At 35.9% G+C, this 21,499-nt stretch overlaps 1 long non-coding RNA gene and 2 other non-coding genes across 3 annotated transcripts; 2 read left to right on the top strand and 1 right to left on the bottom strand.

The window, feature by feature from the left end:
• Positions 1 to 565: 565 nt before the first annotated feature.
• TRNAL-UAA (transfer RNA leucine (anticodon UAA)) lies at positions 566 to 648 on the top strand. Its single transcript has one exon. It is a non-coding gene; the product is annotated as a tRNA-Leu (tRNA).
• Positions 649 to 5,599: 4,951 nt separating this feature from the next.
• Positions 5,600 to 6,940, bottom strand: LOC127112462 (uncharacterized). Its single transcript, XR_007798804.1, has 4 exons — positions 6,860 to 6,940; positions 6,247 to 6,297; positions 5,768 to 5,839; positions 5,600 to 5,643 (listed from the first exon to the last, which is right to left on the bottom strand). It is a non-coding gene; the product is annotated as an uncharacterized LOC127112462 (long non-coding RNA).
• Positions 6,941 to 14,389: 7,449 nt separating this feature from the next.
• TRNAL-UAA (transfer RNA leucine (anticodon UAA)) lies at positions 14,390 to 14,472 on the top strand. The gene has a single exon. It is a non-coding gene; the product is annotated as a tRNA-Leu (tRNA).
• The last annotated feature ends 7,027 nt before the right edge of the window (positions 14,473 to 21,499 follow it).

Genomic DNA, 21,499 nt, shown 5'->3' with positions numbered 1-21,499 from the left:
TTGGCCAATACTTAGAAGATTATATTTTATTTTGGGGATATACAATACATCCTTTATCAAAGAATTTCCACCATTCATTCTCTTGATCGATACATCACTGATCCCTTCAACCGCTAGAGTGGTATCACCTAAGAACTTTACTTTGTTCTTCATGAAAAGATTAATTGTAACAAACCAATATTTCCTTCCTGCCATATCCGTTGAACACTCGGGGAGAGAGAGAGAGAGAGAGAGAGAGAGAGAGAGATTATGCATGGCTTTGTGTGGAGCCTGGAGCATTGATCGTTATGTCTGCATGCTTCGATCTTGAAGTAGAATGGACAATTCACTCTATCTTTCTCTGTGCCGAAAATTGATTCCAAATGTTCCACCGTTGAAGATGAATGAATGTGAAATCGTGTGATTTGATTCGATGCGGAGTAAGGAACTTTTCTGTGTTACGGTTTTTTGATTTTGTAAGAATGGGATTGGTTATAAGCTTCTTCTTAGTTCTAGATTTCTCATAAATTTTAATCTAAGTGAAAATTTGTTTGATTAATTATTGTATCTGAAAAAATAACAACAAGCTGGTTTGCCCGAGAGGTTAAGGGGGAAGACTTAAGATCTTCTGCACATAAGTGCGCGTGGGTTCAAACCCCACAGCCAACAATGTTTTTTTCCCAATTAGTTTATACTACATAAAAAATAAAGTTATAAAAATATTTTTTACATCAAGTTATTTTTATATAATTTTCTTTCTCACCAAATTCAAAACTTTTTTGCTTGGATGATCTTCTAACATTTTCTTTCATTTGGTCTTCAATGGGGGCTGGTTTTGTACCTTCTAGCACTGCATTAACGCATTTCTTATTAGTGTAATTGGTTGGCATATTATAACAATCGGTTGCACTCTACTGCAACTCTTTTATTTCGTAAAAAATGGTATCCCTACTAATCATGATCCTTCTATTTGTTGTATCAAATATTTTGTAGCACCGCTAGAGTGATACCCTATAAGAATCATAATATCTCCAATATCACCCAACTTTCTTTCATTTGGTCTTCAATGGGGGCTGGTTTTGTACCTTCTAGCACTGCATTAACGCATTTCTTATTAGTGTAATTGGTTGGCATATTATAACAATCGGTTGCACTCTACTGCAACTCTTTTATTTCGTAAAAAATGGTATCCCTACTAATCATGATCCTTCTATTTGTTGTATCAAATATTTTGTAGCACCGCTAGAGTGATACCCTATAAGAATCATAATATCTCCAATATCACCCAACTTCTTTCTAAGCTATCTCGGCACACGCTGATATGCTACCGAACCGAAAACTCTCAAGTTCCTTTGTTGGAAATGTATTCAACAAATATGCAGCTCTGGAGACTGCTTCTCCTCATAAATCTTTCAGCAAGTTCTTCCCTTTCAAAATTCTTCTCACCATGTTCATGATCGAGTGATTCTTCCATTTGGAAACACTATTTTATTGTGATATATAAGGCGGTACTACCTTATGTACTATGCCCTTTTAATCAAAAGACCTGCCAAAATCATTTGAGACATATTTTCCTCCACCATCCGTTTTGAGAACTTTGATTTTGTGACTGCTTTTCCTTTCAACCATGGACTCGAACTTCTTAAACACTTTAAGTACCTCATCATTTCTCTTGATTATGTACGCCCATGGTTTTATACTATGATCATCAATCAGTGTGATAAAATATATATTGTCACTAATGGAATCAACTTGCATCAGTCCACACGCATCATAATACACCACCTCAAGGTGACACTTGGTTCGAAAACATTCATCATTGCTGAATTTTCCCTTATGTTACTTTGTTTGCACACGGTCTTGACAAATTTCAACTGGTATGTTGATCAATGGCAATCTGGTAACCATTTTTTTCCTTTGCAAAACGTTGAGATCTTTAAAGATGAGATGGCCAACCCTATAATTACATAACAATTATTCTCCACTAGCTGCAGTACCAACACAAATATATATAGAACTACAGAGAGAGAGAGAGAGAGAGAGAGAGAGAGAGAGAGAGAGAGAGAGAGAGAGAGAGAGAGAGAGAGAGAGAGAGAGAGAGAGAGGAAGGAGGGGGTGATGCTTGGCTTCGTGTTCGAACCCCACAGCCAGCAATATTTTTTTCCCAATTAGTTTATACTACATAAAAAATAAAGTTATAGAAATCATTTTTACATCAAGTTATTTTTATATAATTTTCTTTCTCACCAAATTCAAAACTTTTTTGCTTGGATGATCATCTAACATTTTCATTCATTTGGTCTTCAATGGGGGCTGGTTTTGTACCTTCCAGCACTGCATGAACGCATTTCTTATTTGTGTAACTGGTTGACATATTATAACAATCGGTTGCACTCTACTGCAACTCTTTTATTTCGTCGAAAATTACATCATTACTAATCATGATCCTTCTATTTGTTGTATCAAATATTTTTTAACCACCGGTAGAGTGATACCCTATAAGAATCACCAATTCTCCAGTATCACCTAACTTCTTTCTAAGCTTTCCCGGCACACGCTGATATGCTACCGAACCGAAAACTCTAAAGTTTCTTTGTTGGAAATGTATTCAACAAATATGTTACTCTGGACACTGCTTCTCCTCATAAATCTTTCAGCAAGTTCTTCCCTTTCAAAATTCTTCTCACCATGTTAATGATCGAGTGATTCTTCCATTTGGAAACACTATTTTATTGTGATATTTAAGGCAGTACTACCTTATGTACTATGCCCTTTTAATAAAAGAACCTACCAAATTCCTATGAGACATATTTTCCTCCACCATCCGTTTTGAGAACTTTGATTTTGTGACCGCTTTTCCTTTCAACCATGGACTTGAACTTCTTAAACACTTTAAGTACCTCATCCTTTCTCTTGATTTTGTACGCCCATGGTTTTATACTATGATCATAGATTAGTGTGATAAAATATATACTGTCACCAATGGAATCAACTTGCATCGGTCTACACACATTAGAATACACCACCTCAAGGTGACACTTGGTTCTAAAACATTCATCATTGCTGAATTTTCCCTTATGTTACTTTGTTTGCACACGGTCTTGACAAATTTCAGCTGGTATGTTGATCAATGGAAATCTGGTAACGATCTTTTTCCTTTGCAAAAGATTGAGATCTCTAAAGATGAGATGGCCAACCCTATAATTCCATAACAATTATTCTCTACTAGCTGCAGTACCAACACAAATATATATGTTTACTGTTGAAACTTAGAACTACAAGGGGTAGAGAGAGAGAGAGAGAGAGAGAGAGAGAGAGAGAACGAGGGGGATGATGCTTGGCTTCGTGTTCGAACCCCACAACCAGTAATGTTTTTTTCCCAATTAGTTTATACTACATAAAAAATAAAGCTATAGAAATCATTTTTACATCAAGTTATTTTTATATAATTTTCTTTTTCACCAAATTCAAAACTTTTTTGCTTGGATGATCTTCTAACATTTTCTTTCATTTGGTCTTCAATGGGTGCTGGTTTTGTACCTTCTAGCACTGCATGAACACATTTCTTATTAGTGTAACTGGTTGACATATTATATCAATCGGTTGCACTCTACTGCAACTCTTTTATTTTGCCAAAAATGACATCCCTACTAATCATCATCCTTTTATTTGTTGTATCAAATATTTTGTAACCACCGGTAGAGTGATACCCTATAAGAATCATCAATTCTCCATTATCACCCAACTTTTTTCTAAGGTATCTCGGCACACGCTGATATGCTACCGAACCGAAAACTCTTAAGTTTCTTTGTTGGAAATGTATTCAACGAATATGCAGCTCTGGATACTGCTTCTCCTCATAAATCTTTCAGCAAGTTCTTCCCTTTCAAAATTCTTCTCACCATGTTCATGATCGAGGGATTCTTCCATTTGGGACCACTATTTTATTGTGATATATAAGGCGGTACTACCTTATGTACTATGCCCTTTTAATCAAAATACCTACCAAATTCATTTGAGACATATTTTCCTCCACCATCCGTTTTGAGAACTTTGATTTTCTTACCGCTTTTCCTTTCAACCATGGACTCGAACTTCTTAAACACTTTAAGTACCTCATCCTTTCTCTTGATTATGTACGCCCATGGTTTTATATTATCATCATCAATTAGTGTGATAAAATATATATTGTCACCGATGGAATCAACTTGCATCGGTCCACACACATCAGAAGTCACCACCTCAAGGTGACACTTGGTTCTAAAACATTCATCATTGCTGAATTTTCCCTTATGTTACTTTATTTGCACACGGTCTTGACAAATTTCAGCTGGTATGTTGATCAATGGCAATCTGGTAACCATTTTTTTCCTTTGCAAAATGTTGAGATCTCTAAAGATGAGATGGCCAACCCTATAATTCCATAACAATTATTCTCCACTAGCTGTAGTACCAACATAAATATATATGTTTACTGTTAAAACATAGAACTACAAGGGAGAGAGAGAGAGAGAGATAGAGAGAGAGGGAGAGAGAGAGAGAGAGAGAAAGAGGGGGATGATGCTTGGCTTCGTGTTCGAACCCCACAACCAACAATAATTTTTTCCCAAATACTTTATACTACATAAAAAATAAAGTTATAGATATCATTTTTACATCAAGTTATTTTTATATTATTTTCTTTCTCACCAAATTCAAAACTTTTTTGCTTGGATGATCTTCTAACATTTTCTTTCATTTGGTCTTCAACGGGGGCTGGTTTTGTACCTTCCAGCACCGCATGAACGCATTCCTTATTTGTGTAACTGGTTGAGATATTATAACGATCGGTTGCACTCTACTGCAACTCTTTTATTTCGTCGAAAATTACATCCCTATTAATCATGATCCTTCTATTTGTTGTCACTACGCCAAATAAGGGAAAAGAGGGCGCTTTTTTTGGCCTATAACAGCGCTTTAAAGCGCCCTCTAATCTGGCGCTGGCATAGGTAAAGACAGCGCTTTTTTTCCTGGTGAAAGCGCTCTCTAAAGTGGCTCTTTAAGCCCTTTAAGGGCCACTTTAGAGGGCGCTTTTTAAAGAAAGCGCCCTCTAAAGTGGAAACTTTTAAGGGTTTAGAGGGCGCTTTTACTGGAAAGCGCCCTCTAAAGTGGAAACTTTTAAGGGTTTAGAGGGCGCTTTTATTGGAAAGCGCCCTCTAAAGTGGAAATTTAAAGGGTTTAGAGGACGCTTATTTTGGAAAGCGCCCTCTAAAGTGGGTGGTTATTTAATTTTTTTTTTTAAAAAGCGCTATATTTTTTATTTTATTTTAGACAACCTGTATATTGAAGCAGTACACCTAAAACTGTATAATTTGAAGCCCTTTTTCACACATTGCATTCAACAAGCCTTATATACAACAATCCATACATATACAACAATCCACTGATATATAATCGTTTAACTTCTAAAGATTCTAAATATACAACCAATTCATAACTTAAAAAGAAATAAAACTAAGTAGCAAAAGCATCTCTGAGATGTATGTTTTTTTTGCTAGCCGCAGTCTTCTTAGGGTCCGCTTCCTAAATCGAAGTTCATTTCTAGCAGTCATTCCTCGCATGCCGGTTTGAATACAAACAGCTTTGGAATAGGTAGTTTTATAAGCATATGTCTTCAAAGATACACTACATTTTGTTTTCGGATCAATCAAAGATATATTACTAGATAGGAAGACAAAATAGGAGAAAGTATCTTTCAAAAGGAAACAGAGTTAAAGAAAAAGCAACATTTAATACCATCAAGATTAACCTGTTTATGTTAATGTACTGTGCCAAATTCTTTGAAAGTATAACAAGTGAACCAGATGCATGTCGGAAATACCTAAAAACAAAATAAATCAATAGAGATGAGATACACATTGTAAAAATAAAGCAGCTCAATATGGAGATCCATACTAAAAAAGAAAAAAAAATCATGTGCAATATTTATACATAAAGAGACTTCAGTCAAAAGTATCCAACATGCATTTTCCATCAGGAGTTATAACTTATAATATCATAGAGATGAGTATGCTGAAGTTAAAAATTATTTGTTGCCTCTAATATATGTTAGTACTTGGCACTGATGTGATATATTGTGAAGACTGAAGATCATTAATTTACCCATTCAATAAGATTTGGTTTCAACAAATAATATATTAAGCCATAATCACATTGAAGATCATTCCTGAATAAACAAAAAAAAATAATCACCAAATATTTTCTCATCTAAATGGTATTATTACTTACGATTTTTCATCCCCAAATTTCCACCAATCAGGTTCATACCAAGGCTTTCCCCTGGAAAAAAAAGGATAAAATACAGAGCATATAAGTTGAATATAAAATCACAATTGAAAAGGTCAAATTTGTAAAAAAATTATGAAACAAAATGATATTGTAGTTATGAAGGAGAAAATAACATGCGATAAAGAAATATAATTGTACTAAGAAAAGATTAAGTACATATCAATTCAAAATAGAAACTTTCATTACTCATTAGAAATTAAGATACTGGTTGGGAATATCTAAACACCAGGGAATGCAAATTTTATTGGCAAAAATGAGACATGCCTAAAGACTTGCAAAGGGATGAAAATTAAGATAATCAGTTACATCTACAAATGTGGTAACTTCAAAGTATTTACTGAAAAATAAAAACCTACAGTAATAACTCGACAAAAATGGATAACAGATAATAATGAATAAAATTCAACACATGTTCAATTTTTAAAAATGAACAATTTTAGACATCTTAAAACAAAATCTTTTGGGACCATCTACACATAAAAACTGGCAACTATTTCCTCAGATCTATCATCATAAATAAATAATCAGAATTAATTCAGATAGAGGAAAGTACTCTTCTGATATCACGTCTCCTGACTTCATGCATCCAATATATGCGCCATCCTGGCCACGACGATGTTCAAGAAGTTTAATTAAACCCTCTGTTAGGCAAGTGAGTGGGTAGGGTAGCTTAACTGGTAAGTGCTAGTTTTATAAAACATAGTTATTGCTCAAAGTATATATATTTGCATGCGCTAACACCACTTTACATTATGTAAAATGACATAAACAAACCATTAACTATAATACAAATATTTGAACTATTGTCATTTAATACATACCAGGCCTCGTCCAAAAGAGCAATAACGCCGCCAGGTTTCTGAAGTTATAAACAAGAATGAGATGACAAACTGATAGAACTTTTCTAAAATGACAAAAATGCAAGGGTGAGTTGCACCTTCTCAATAAGATCGAGAACATCTTGATTATCAACGAACTCTATATAACTCCAATCAATTTCTTCCTTTGTATATTCCTCTTGCTCCATTTTGAAGACATGCTGCATAATGAAATAATGAAGTGTTATTTGAGTCTATAGAAATTGTTTACCAGGAGATAGTAGAAAAATCAAACCTGGTTGAAATGCTGCTGTAACTTCTCATTTGTCAAATTGATACAAAATTGCTCGAAGCTAAACAGGGCCGATGTAAAGTTAGTTACTGTTAGAACAATAACTGTGGTTCAAAAGTAAATAGATACGAAAAATGTAAATAGAGAACACAAAAAATTTGATCACAGAGATTGGCCAAATGTGCATACGTCTATAAACTTCGTATAAAATTAGGCAAGAGGGTGGTTAAGATTAAGAACCTGTTTGTCTTGAAAATCTCGAATCCGTATATATCTAGAACTCCAATTAAGTTCTTCGAAGTCAGAAGAGAAACCAAAAATGAACAATAGCGAACGTCAGAAGAGAAACCAAGTAATATGAAGATTAGAAAAATACCTATGGTGTCAAAATCGAACAGCTAACAACGAATTAATAGAAGGAGGAAACGTCGTAGATCTAACAGAGGTGGAAGGAGAACGCCTTAGAAGTAGCGAAAATCGTAGCAGTGAGAACCCTAACGTGAAAAAGAACGAAAATAACAGAGAGTGAAATAACAAAACGCGCAGTATGTTATAATTTTAATGTTTACTAAAGGGGACCTTAGAGGGCGCTTGTGGAAAAAAAGCACCCTCTAAAGGGGGCCTAAGAGGGCGCTTATGAAAGCGCTCTCTAAGGCTTTCCAAAAGCGCTTTATAAACTGGAAATGCACATGGACTTATAGAGCGCTTTTTTAAAAGCGCCCTCTAAGGGTAACCTTAGAGGGCGCTTTCTAAAAAGCGCCCTGTATTGTTGTCCCTCTATCTCCTCCTTATTTTTTCGCTTCACCTTAGAGGGCGCTTTATTACAAAAGCGCCCTCTAAAGTGCGCTGTCTATTCCAGTTGTTCGCTCCTTATTTTTTCGCTTCACTTTAGAGTGCGATTTTGTAATAAAGCGCCCTCTAAGGTGCGCTGTCTATTCCAGTTTTTGGCGTAGTGTGTATCAAATATTTTGTAACCACCGGTAGAGTGATACCCTATAAGAATCATCAAATTATTTATTGTGATATATAAGGCGGTACTACCTTATGTACTATGCCCTTTTAATCAGAAGACCTACTAAATTCATTTAAGACATATTTTCCTCCACCATCCGTTTTGAAAACATTGATTTTGTGACCGCTTTTCCTTTCAACCATGGACTCGAACTTCTTAAACACTTTAAGTACCTCATCCTTTCTCTTTATTATGTACGACCATGATTTTATACTATGATCATCAATTAGTGTGATAAAATATATATTGTCACCAATGGAATCAACTTGTATCGGTCCACACACATCAAAATACACCACCTCAAGGTGACACTTGGTTCTAAAACATTCATCATTGTTGAATTTCTCCTTATGTTACTTTGCTTGCACACGGTCTTGACAAATTTCAGCTGGTATGTTGATCAATGGCAATCTGGTAACCATTTTTTTCCTTTGCAAAACGTTGAGATCTCTAAAGATGATATGGACAACCCTATAATTCCATAACAATTATTCTCCACTAGCTGCAGTACCAACACAAATATATATGTTTAATATTGAAACATAGAACTACAAGGGGGAGAGAGAGAGAGAGAGAGAGAGAGAGAGGGGGGGGGGGGGGGGGGGGTGATGCTTGGCTTCGTGTTCGAACCCCACAGCCAACAATGTTTTTTCCCAATTAGTTTATACTACATAAAAAATGAAGTTATAAAAATCTTTTTTACATCAAGTTATTTTTATATCATTTTCTTTCTCACCAAACTCTAAATTTTTTTTGCTTGGATGATCTTCTAACATTTTCTTTCATTTGGTCTTCAATGGGTGCTGGTTTTGGATTTTTTTTTTAAATAACCATGTTTTTCAAAAATAATACGAAAATAACCAACTTTTCAAATTTTTTTCCAAAATAACCATGTTTCCCCAAAAATATAAGAGGAGGCGCCAGATGCATTGGTGCACATGCATTGGGCCTCATGAAGAGGCGCCAATGCTTGTGGCGCCTGCATGGCCCTGCAAAGGGAGACGCCAATACAGCTGGCGCCTGCATGGCATGTGTGAGAAGGCGCCAATACATCTGGCGCCTGCATGGCATGTGTGAGAAGGCGCCAATCCATATATATATATATAAAACTATATATAAAACTATATATATATATATATATATATATATATATATATATATATATATATATATATATATATATATGTATATATATAGTTTTATATATAGTTTTATATATATATATATATATATATATATATATATATATATATATATATATATAGTTTTATATATAGTTTTATATATATATATATATATATATATATATATATATATATATATATATATATATATATATATAGTTTTATATAGTTTTATATAGTTTTATATATATATATATAGTTTGTGTTTTATTAATAAAATTATTTTGTGTTTTATTTTAATACAATTTAAAAAATACAATTGAACAATGCTCATTAAATATATGATGAAACAAATTAACATGAAGGGTCTGTGGTGCAATGGTAATGTCTTTCATTGTTGATCCAAAGGTTGTTTGTTCGATTCTTGTTTGTTGCAGAAATAGATTTTATTTTCAAAACACACATGCCATGCAGGCGCCAGCTGTATTGACGCCTCTTCATGAGGTCCAATGCATCTGGCGCCTCCTCTTATATTTTTGGGGAAACATGGTTATTTTGGAAAAAAATTTGAAAAGTTGGTTATTTTCGTATTATTTTTGAAAAACATGGTTATTTAAAAAAAAAATCGCTGGTTTTGTACCTTCTAGCACTGCATGAACGCATTTCTTATTAGTATAACTGGTTGACATATTATAACAATCGGTTGCACTCTACTGCAACTCTTTTATTTCGTCGAAAATGACATCTCTACTAATCATGATCCTTCTATTTGTTGTATCAAATATTTTGTAACCACCGGTAGAGTGATACCCTATAAGAATCATCAATTCTCCATTATCACCCAACTTCTTTCTAAGCTATCTCGGCACACGCTGATATGCTACCGAACCGAAAACTGTCAAGTTTCTATGTTGGAAATGTATTCAACAAATATGCAGCTCTGAATACTGCTTCTCCTCATAAATCTTTCAGCAAGTTCTTCCCTTTCAAAATTCTTCTCACCATGTTCATGATCGAGTGATTCTTCCATTTGGGAACACTATTTTATTGTGATATATATGGCGGCACTACCTTATGTACTATGCCCTTTTAATCAAAATACCTACCAAATTCATTTGAGACATATTTTCCTCCACCATCCGTTTTGAGAACTTTGGTTTTGTGACCACTTTTCCTTTCAACCATGGACTCGAACTTCTTAAACACTTTAAGTACCTCATCCTTTCTCTTGATTATGTACGCCCATGGTTTTATACTATGATCATCAATTAGTGTGATAAAATATATATTGTCACCAATGGAATCAACTTGCATCGGACCACACACATCAAAATACACCACCTCGAGGTGACACTTGGTTCTAAAACATTCATCATTGTTGAAATTTCCCTTATGTTACTTTGTTTGCATACGGTTTTGACAAATTTCAGCTGGTATGTTGATCAATGGCAATATGGTAACCATTTTTTTCCTTTGCAAAACATTGAGATCTCTAAAGATGAAATGGCCAACCCTATAATTCCATAACAATTATTCTCCACTAGCTGCAGTACCAACACAAATATATATCTTTACTGTTGAAACTTAGAACTACAAGGGGGAAAGAGAGATAGATAGATAGATAGATAGATAGATAGATAGATAGATAGAGAGAGAGAGAGAGAGAGAGAGAAAAGGAGGGGGATGATGCTTGGCTTCGTGTTCGAACCCCACAACCAGCAATGTTTTTTTCCCAATCAGTTTGTACTACATAAAAAATAAAGTTATAAAAATCATATTTACATCAAGTTATTTTTATATAATTTTCTTTCTCACCAAATTCAAAACTTCTTTGCTTGGATGATCTTCTAACATTTTTTAGCAATTGGGTCACTTGCAAAAATTGAGTAGAAAGACCATTTCTGATTTTACTATGTCAACAAAATAATAATTAATTAAGGATATGTTTCATTTTTTATTTTCCTTTAATAGTTTATTTCAAAATTAAAATTTCTTCATTTAAAATGGAGTTCAATTATTATTTTACTTTATTTCAAAGTAAAAATTTATAATTTTTGTTTTTGATTTAACACAAAAGCATCACTACCGATGGTATTCGACCACTAATCAGTCAGTATAGTGTATAAACATTGTCCGAGTTCCGGATGCTTCAATTTTCTTAATAATGGTATCACAAAAGTACCAACACAAATATATATGTTTACCGTTGAAACTTGAAATTGTTAGAAATTCACCAAAATTTATTGAGAATTTCGCTACACAATTGATAATGAAAGAAGAATAGAAAAAGCTGAAAAATTAGGGAAGAAATGAAATTAGGATTTTGACGAGAAAAAGAAGAAGAAAAATTTGTTTATGCAGAGTTTCCCTCCGCTCTCAAACTGTGATATTTTATTCAACTGTGCAACTGCACTTTTGAGTTGTATTACAATCAATAATATGGGTTACTCTCTATTTATAGGTTGTGTTTGCTTGCTCTCTAAGAAAAAACTCTAACTAGCCTAATTCAGCTAAAATTACAAAATAAGCCTAAGTCAAAATCTTTGTCGAGCAACCTGCTTCGACATTTTGACATAAATGTTTCGACACTTCCTTCTCTCTATCGAGTAACCTTCTCCGACACAAGAAATTACAATTCAAGACACCACCTAATTTATTATTCCTAACCTATCTATATTCATCATAAATCTTAACTTCCTGAACACTTCGACCTGCACTCCTTTCGTCATGATGTCTGCAATATGATTCTCATTTCTGCAGTGTTCAAGATTCAGCTTCCCTTTTGCAACTTGCTCTCGAAGATAATGAAACCTTATTTCGATGTGTTTCCTTCGTCCATCCGCTATCGAATTCTTTGCCAAATTGATTGCAGTCTTATTTTGACTCCTCATAACTTCCTTATAGTCTATAGGTTCTTCATCAAGAACCTCACTTGCAGAGATTAAGGCATAAGCTGTAAGATATGCATACATAAGTGTGTGTGGGTTTGAACCCCATATCCAACGATGTTTTTTTATCAATTATTGTATACTACATTAAAAATAATGTTATAAAAATCTTTTCTACTTCAAGTTTTTTTATAATTTTCTTTCTCACCAAATTCAAAACTTTTTTGCTTTGATGATCTTGTAACATTTTCTTCCATTTAGTCTTCAACGGGGGCTTGTTCTGTACCTTCTAACACTGCATGAACGCATTTCTTATTAGTGTAATTGGTTGACATATTATAACAATCGGTTGCACTCTACCACAACTCTTTTATTTCATCGACAATGACAACCCTACTAATCTTGATCCTTCTATTTGTTGCATCAAATATTTTTTAACCATAAGTATAGTGATACCCTACAAGAATCATCAATTCGCCATTATCACCCAACTTCTTTCTATGTTATCCCAGCATATGCTGATATGATACCGAACCGAAAACTCTCAAGTGACTCAGATTTGGTATAAATCCAGACCATGTTTCCTCTTGTGTAATACTTTCAAGCTTATTTGTTGGAAATGTATTCAACAAATATGCAGCTCTGGAGACTGCTTCTCCTCATAACTCTTTCAACCAGTTCTTCCCTTTCAACATTCTTCTCACCATGTTCATGATCGAGTGATTCTTCCATTTGGAAACACTGTTTTATTGGGATATATAAGGTGGTACTACCATATGTACTATGCCACTTTGATCAAAAAACCTACCAAATTCATTTGAGACATATTTTCCTCCACCATCCGTTTTTGAGAACTTTGATTTTGTGACCGCTTTTCCTTTCAACCATGGACTTGAACTTCTTAAACACTTTAAGTACCTCATCCTTTCTCTTGATTACGTACGCCCATGGTTTTATACTACGATCATCAATGAGTGTGATAAAATATCTATTGTCACCAATGGAATCAACTTGCATCGGTTCACACACATCAGAATACATCACCTCAAGGTGACCTTGGTTCTAAAACATGCATCCTTGCTGAATTTTCCCTTATGTTGCTTCGTTTGTACACTGTCTTGACAAATTTCAATTAGTATGTTGATCAATGGCAATCTGGTAACTATCTTTTTCCTTTTCAAGACGTTGAGATCTCTAAAGTTGAGATGGCCAACCCTATATTGCCATAACAATTATTCTCTACTAGCTGCAGTTGCATGACACCTATGCTCCATAACCTTCAACTCAACTTTAAAAGTTCTATTGGGAGTCATAGAAACTTTTGGGACAAAAACTTTGTTTGCATCCATAACGCATAACATCTGGTTCTCCATATGAATATTCTAATCCTTCCCAAGAAATTGGCCAATACTTAGAAGATTACACTTTATTTTGGGGATATACAATACATCCTTTATCAAAGAATTTCCACCATCCATTCTCTTGATCGATACATCACTTATCTCTTCCACCGCTAGAGTGGTATCATCTACGAACTTTACTTTGTTCTTCATGAAAAGATTGATTGTAACAAACCAATATTTCCTTCCTGTCATATGCGTTGAACACTCGGAGAGAGAAAGAGAGAGAGATGATGCATGGCTTTGTGTGGAGCCTGGAGCATTGATCGTTATGTCTGCATGCTTCGATCTTGAAGTAGAATGGACAATTCACTCTATCTTTCTCTGTGCCGAAAATTGATTCCAAATGTTCCACCGTCGAAGATGAATGAATGTGAAATCGTTTGATTTGATTCGATGCGGAGTAAGGAATTTTTCTGCGTTACGGTTTTCTGATTTTGTAAGAATGGGATTGGTCATAAGTTTCTTCTTAGTTCTAGATTGTTCATAAAATTTAATATAAGTGGAAATATGTTTGATTAATTATTGTATGTGAAAAAATAACGACAAGCTAGTTTGCCCGAGAGGTTAAGGGGGAAGACTTAAGATCTTCTGCACATAAGTGCGCGTGGGTTCGAACCCCCCAGCCAACAATGTTTTTTCCCATTTAGTTTATACTACATAAAAAATAAAGTTATAAAAATATTTTTTACATCATTTTGTTTATATAATTTTCTTTCTCACCAAATTCAAAACATTTTTGCTTTGATGATCTTCTAACATTTTCTTTCATTTGGTTTTCAATGGGGGATGGTTTTGTACCTTCCAGCACTTCATGAAAGCATTTCTTATTAGTGTAACTGGTTGAAATATTATGACATCCCTACTAATCATGATCCTTCTATATGTTGTATCAAATATTTTGTAACCACCGATAGAGTGATACCCTATAAGAATCATCAATTCTCCATTATCACCCAACTTCTTTCTAAGCTATCTCGGCACACGTTGATATGCTACGGAACCGAAAACTCTCAAGTTTCCTTGTTGGAAAAGTATTCAACAAATATGCAGCTCTGGACACTACTTCTCCTCATAACTCTTTCAGCAAGTTCTTCCCTTTCAAAAGTCTTCTCACCATGTTCATGATCGAGTGATTCTTCCATTTGGAAACACTATTTTATTGTGATATATAAGGCGGTACTACCTTATGTCTTATGCCCTTTTAGTCAAAAAACCTACCAAATTCATTTGAGACATATTTTCCTCCAGCATCCGTTTTGAGAACTTTAATTTTGTGACCGCTTTTCATTTCAACCATGGACTTGAACTTCTTAAACATTTTAAGTACCTCATCCTTTCTCTTGATTATGTACGCCCATGGTTTTATACTATAATCATCAATTAGTGTGATAAAATATATTGCCACTAATGGAATCAACTTGCATCGGTCCACACACATCGAAATACACCACCTCAAGGTGACACTTGGTTCTAAAACATTCATCATTGCTGAATTTTCCCTTATGTTACTTTATTTGCACACAGTATTAACAAATTTTAGCTGGTATTTTGATTAATGGCAATCTGGTCACGATCTTTTTCCTTTGCAAAACATTGAGATCTTTAAAGATGAGATGGCCAACCCTATAATTCCATAACAATTATTCTTCACTAGATGGAGTGTAACACCTCAAAATTTGCCCTCTTCTCTTGGGACTAGTATTAACATATTTTGCATATCATTTTAGGTCATTAGGCATCTCATATTGCATAACATGTGGTTACATAGTGCAAGCTATCTTCCCAAGTCTTGATCAGAAGATGAGGAAGTCAGGAAATGCAAGCCTAGGGTTTATTGACTGATCATGGCCATCTGAGGATTGGGTTGTGAATTAGGGTTTCATGATTCTCCAAGGGTATTGGTCTTCATCTTGTTTGCAATGATACATCATCATCATCATGATTGGGTGTCATCAGAAGATTGAAGAAGATTCCTTGAGATTAGGGTTTTGACCACTGGTCAACCCTAATCGGCTGCATTGGGCCAGTCAGGGTTTAATCGGGAGATGAGGTTTCTGATGGTTATGAGGTTCATTTTGTGATTAAATGGTGATTATTGAGGCTAGGGTGTCACCCTTGAGCCATTTCAGTTGGAGAGTGGGGCTTATTTTGATCTATGCATTGCCAGATTCATCTGTCAGATGAAAAAGTCAACTGTGGTCAACTGTACATGATCTGGTGAATTTGGAGGTGGAAACAAGTTAGACACACTTCATTCATGTTGGAACAAGTGTTGAATGACATTGCAAAGCTTAAAAATGAAGAAAATCAAGTCAGGACAAAAACTGCCAAAAATAGAAAGTGACTTGTAGCTGAAGTTTCCAAAAATGGAAAGTTTTTGACCTCAAAAACAGAAGTCCAAGGAAGCTTCAAATGAAAAATTGTTCAACATGACAGATGTAGATCTTGTTCTCACCTTTCCAAAAAGTCCAAGAACTTGAAAATCCAATGTGTGGTTTGCAAGATATGGCTCAGTGAATTTCAGAAAAGACCCGTAATCAGGAGGCCATAACTACCACATACTTTGTCCAAATTGCAAGTTCTTTATATGCACAAACTCCATTTGACATGTACTTTGAGAGTGCATCATTGGATTTTCCCAAAAATGGCCCAGGCAAAAAGTCACTTTTCAACTGGACAGCTGAATTGGACCAGGGGCAAAATTGTCCAAATGTCAAAATATTGGGAATTTTTGAATGGGACTTTTTCCAACACCTCAGGAATGGCATTTTAAGTGTGTTTGAATATTCATTTCATGGTTAATGCACATGGTTTGAGTTTTGTCTTGAAAAATGGGAATGACAAAAATGGACATTTTGCAAATACATGGTGAGTTTGAGAAATACATGACCAATTGCAATGGGAATTGTTTCTACACTTCACATATGGTGTTTTGGACATGTTGGAACCAATTGTGAGCTGGCATGTGCTGTCATTGTGTATTGACCAATTTGCCCTCATTTGCAAAAATTACATTATCACTTAATTAAGCCAAATGATAATTAACAAGATTAGAGCTTGGATTAAGGGTGCATATAAATTCTAAATCATCTCCTAATCATAACAGAAATCACACACTCCAAGATTGGATCTCAAAAACCTCTCATTCTCTCAAAAGTTCATCAAGAACACAAATCTTCAAATTCATCAAACTTCTTCATTCTTCAACCAATTTTCGAAATTCTTTTTGCATCGAACTCCATTCATCATCATCTCAAACTGTTTTTGGAGATTGGAGGAAGAAGAGCATCGAATCGTGGCTGTCATTGCAAGCTCCATCAATGGTGAAATCGAATTTTGAGCAACAAAGGCCATAGCAATTGATTCTGAGCACGTCATTCATCTTCCTGGAGCTTGTAGTTGGACTGTTTGTGGAGGAAACACGTGAAGAACTCCGATTTCCTTGCTGCCGTTCCAGGTACTCGAAATTTCGAATCTCATGAAATGCTTAATTGTTATGTGCTTTTGAAAGTTCGTTCCATGTAGATTGCAATGCTAGGTTTAGTTTGGATTATGATGAAGCATAGGTTGTGAAATCTTGATTTGAAAGTATGAAACCAAAACCTAAAACGCTCGATCCGGAATATTTAGGAAGAATTAGTTGAAATCAAGTTCATATTTGAGATCCTGGCGTCGAGACCTTTCCAACGCATATTCGATTGTAGATTTTCGTTGAGTTTTGGTGTTCATCATGTTTACGCCATTTCCGGAAAATCTGGGGAAGAAGACGCTGGCTTTCTGTAGAAAACAGTGTTCAATCCAATTTTTGGTTTGAAAATTTGAATACCGTGTTTCCCTCCACCGCGCCAAATATTACAGAAATGCCATTGTGTAATTTTAATTTAATTCAAATAATTCTTAAAAATTCATAATGACCTTAAAAAATTCATAAAAAATTGTAGAAAATTCAGAAAAATATGGAGATTTTTTCCTTGACTTTGTTGACTTGTGTAGGATTTTTTTGACCTATTGGTCAAAGTTGTGCTTGGCAAATATTTTATTTGGCATAGGCTTTTCTAATGTATGTCACATTTTGATACATTTTGGCAATTTGATCATGAAATACTCATATCATAAAATAAATGGCTGAAAATTTTTGTGGTGGTTCTTGACTCATTGAGGATTATTTATATGTAAATTTCATGAATTTTTGATACCTGGTTAGAGAGCAGCAAATTCTGGAACTTAGGTGTGACAATTTGTGTCACACCTCTTGATGTCAACTTGTTGAATTTAATTGGATGACCTATGCATGTTGGAATTGGCTGAAATTTTGCATGATGACTTGTTGACATGTTAGGATGCTTGATGAATTTTTGTAGGATTTTTCACTGTATTTTCAATTTAATCTTGATTTTTCATTTCTGGTTGTTGAAATTGCAAGCTCATGTGATACATGTTGGTAGATTGATTGGGAAATCCTCATATTGTATTGTATGGCCATGAAATTTGATATGCATGAACTAGACACATGTTAGGACCTCCCTGTTTTGGTCTCATCCATTTCTTTTTAGTTTCCAATGAGATATGAATTTTTGAAGTGGATGTATGCATTGATGGTGTGAATTGGAGCCTATAATTGTGACTGTTTTTGTTGATTTTCATTGACATGGTTCTATTTGCCCAATTGAGCTCAAATTTGACATGGTAGCCCTTGATTGACCCCTGTTTAGGTGTAATTAATTTGAGAATTTTTGGATGTGTTTTGGTATGGATTTGAATGCAATACTTCTGTTTGTATATTTGGTGCTTCATTTGACCTCATATGGATTGTTTTGTGCATGAATTGAACATGATGGATGATATAAACATGAGACCAATGATGTTTGCTTGTGTTTGATGATAATTTGATGTTGGATGGTGGATACCTTGCTGTTTTAAGTTTTTTCTTGCTTTTGGACCCTAGGCTTGGCCTAGTGGTCTAGTTGCTAATATTTGCTTGATTTTTCAGGATCAAAAAAGCAATGTACATGGAGAATGATACAAGTTGATTTTAATTGATGTTGTGGATGTTTGTACACTAACATAACATTGTTTTGTAGGTGTTGGAGTTTGGGTTTAAGCCTTGAGCTTGCCTTGTGTTGTGTATAGTTTGACTGTTTAACTGTTTGCTGTACAATTTGTCTGATTGAATACTGACTGAGTTTGATTGTTTCCAGGTACTTTAGTTGCTCAGTTCCTTGTGAACTATTGCTTTGCTTTGCTTAAGCAACTTGCATAGAGGTATAACCTTCTTACTTCATGTAGTCTGGAGACCCGGCTGTTACCGGGCCGGGCAAATTGTCTGAAGTCCTCCTTAAGAGGCAATGCTTGTGTATGTTTATTTTTAAGCTAAGCAGGAAAAGTCCTTCAAGTAAGGCAATTGGTGGAAGGTAGGGACAAGCAACCTGTCCCCCACTATTCAGTGAGTCTTCTCCTTGCTCCCATTACATGGTTGTAGCATCGAGATCAAAAGCCCAAGATCTGTTGTGTCAGAGTCATCGAGTATAGAAGGGTTCCCCCATTCTGGACCCATGCTCATTTGTCAGCTCTCCCTGGTTAGGGATAAGAGCTGTGAGGTCTGATCCTCACTTCATCCTTTCATCTGCTTCACCTTAGCCTCGTAATGGCAAGGTTAAGAGCAAACACAGCCTGTACAGACGATTGCTTAGGCAGTCAAACCTGATTGATTGAGCCCCTTGTTTGGCTATAGTGCGTGTTATGTGGATATCTGATTGACATGCTTGTTTGAGATACCTGTTCTCATTTGATGTATGTTGATTGGTATGCTTGTATGCTTGTGTGTTAGCTTCTTTCCTGGTTAGGAATAGTTTGCTTATGCAAGTAGGTTAGAAACCTGAACTTAGGGCGACTTTGCATGACAACATTAGGCTCGAGTCTCAGCTCCCTAGTGTCGTGTTTTTCCCTCTGTTTCTGGTTAAGAGAGAGTTTCTCCCTTTCAGGGGAACTACATCGCCCTGATCCTCGTGCCAGACGAGGTATGTAGGCAGGTGGTCGTGCGAGACCACTCCGGGCAACCTTTTTCTTTTTTGCGTGTGTTTGTTTGTTATCTGGTTGTGTGTTTGGGTTCGGATGCCGACGTAAGCCCAGTGATTGGCAGTCGGGCTCCACGTTTGCCCTTCTGAGTGAGTTTTGGTTCGGATGCCGACGTAATTCCATCCAGTGGTTGTCGGGCTCCATGTTTGCCACCTTTGTTTGTTTGATTGTTTTGTGTTGTTTGGCGTGCGTAAGCCGAACTACAGTGGCTCTGATTCTTGTTCCAGACAAGATATGTAGGCATAAGGTGCGATACCTTATCGAGCCCGTTTTTCCTAACCCCACCTGCGTTCCCCGTGTGTGTGTGTGATGTTTAGCAACCTTTTCTTTATTCTAGGACGTGGATCCCATCGAGTACGACGGACGTGAGGGGTGCTAATACCTTCCCCTCGCGTAACCGACTCCCTTACCCATTCTCTCTGGTCGCGAGACCATGTCTTTCCAGGTTTCTCTGAGCGTTTCCTTTCCCTATCTTGGGATAAATAACGCGCAGTGGCGGCTCTGTGTGTTTTTATTTTTGAGTCTCGCCGGTTGATTTTTCGCAGGATGCGACAGCTGGCGACTCTGCTGGGGACATCGATGTAGACCTATGCTGGTCCATCGTCCCTAAGTGAGTCCTTCCTGGCGTTCTAGGATTAGTTTAGGTTGCTTGTTGTGTGATTTATTGCATTTATTATTCTAACCAGTGTGTATATATTTGCATTAAATGTTTGCATGCATCATACTATCATGTTGTTGCCGTCCTCTATACAGGTGGTTCCTCTGTTTTGGGGTGGGAGTTACTCGAGGTAAAAGGCCCAATACCCAGGCTATGAGTGAAATCTAGGAAACCTAGGAATAGAGTGATTCATGGGAAGCGGGTGGTATGGCGCCACTTAGCGGAACATTGACATCACGAGCAGTTCAGACCCTGGTGGGATATTATCATTACATACTTCGGGTGTGTATATGATGGTATTCTGCGAAAGGTTATTTATGCTGCGTTTCTTTCGACTTTACCCTGGCCTAGATGACACCCGTGAGTGGGGAGGGAATGATCATTTTAACAGGTACAGATGGTGACTGTTGGTGATTGATGGTGACTCAGATGGTGAATTTTTGTTCCGTGGATCCGAGTCATATTTATAAGTCGGATTTATGGCCGTTTATTTTTGAGACGCCGGAGTGCTGTCCGTGGCATTTATCAGTGGGAATCCGTTTATTTCAGGATTCCCCGGGCCGAGATATTTATCAGTGGGGATCCGTTTATTTCAGGATTCCCCGGGCCGATTCAGTGGTTATGGTATCTGATCAGAGTTTGGTGATGATGATGATGATGTATCTGTCTTCCGTTTATTTTGGAACCCGTGGGTCAGATTGGTTACATTTCTCCTCAGATGGTAATGATCAGTCCAGAGGCCAGATTCAGTACAGAGGATCAGATGACTTGGAGGATGGCACAATGCATTGCATACATCTGCATCATTCTCATTTTGCATTCATCTGCACCAAACCCACGTCTAGTCATATGGGGAGTACTATGGATTGAGAATCTGGTGGAGAGACATCTTGAATTTCAGAATGTGGATGTCAAAATATTAT

Source organism: Lathyrus oleraceus, unplaced genomic scaffold, assembly GCF_024323335.1.
Source record: "Lathyrus oleraceus cultivar Zhongwan6 unplaced genomic scaffold, CAAS_Psat_ZW6_1.0 chrUn0124, whole genome shotgun sequence".
NCBI lineage: Eukaryota > Viridiplantae > Streptophyta > Magnoliopsida > Fabales > Fabaceae > Lathyrus > Lathyrus oleraceus.
The sequence above is the reverse complement of the archived record's forward strand: the minus strand, read 5'-3'. Positions and strand labels throughout refer to the sequence as shown.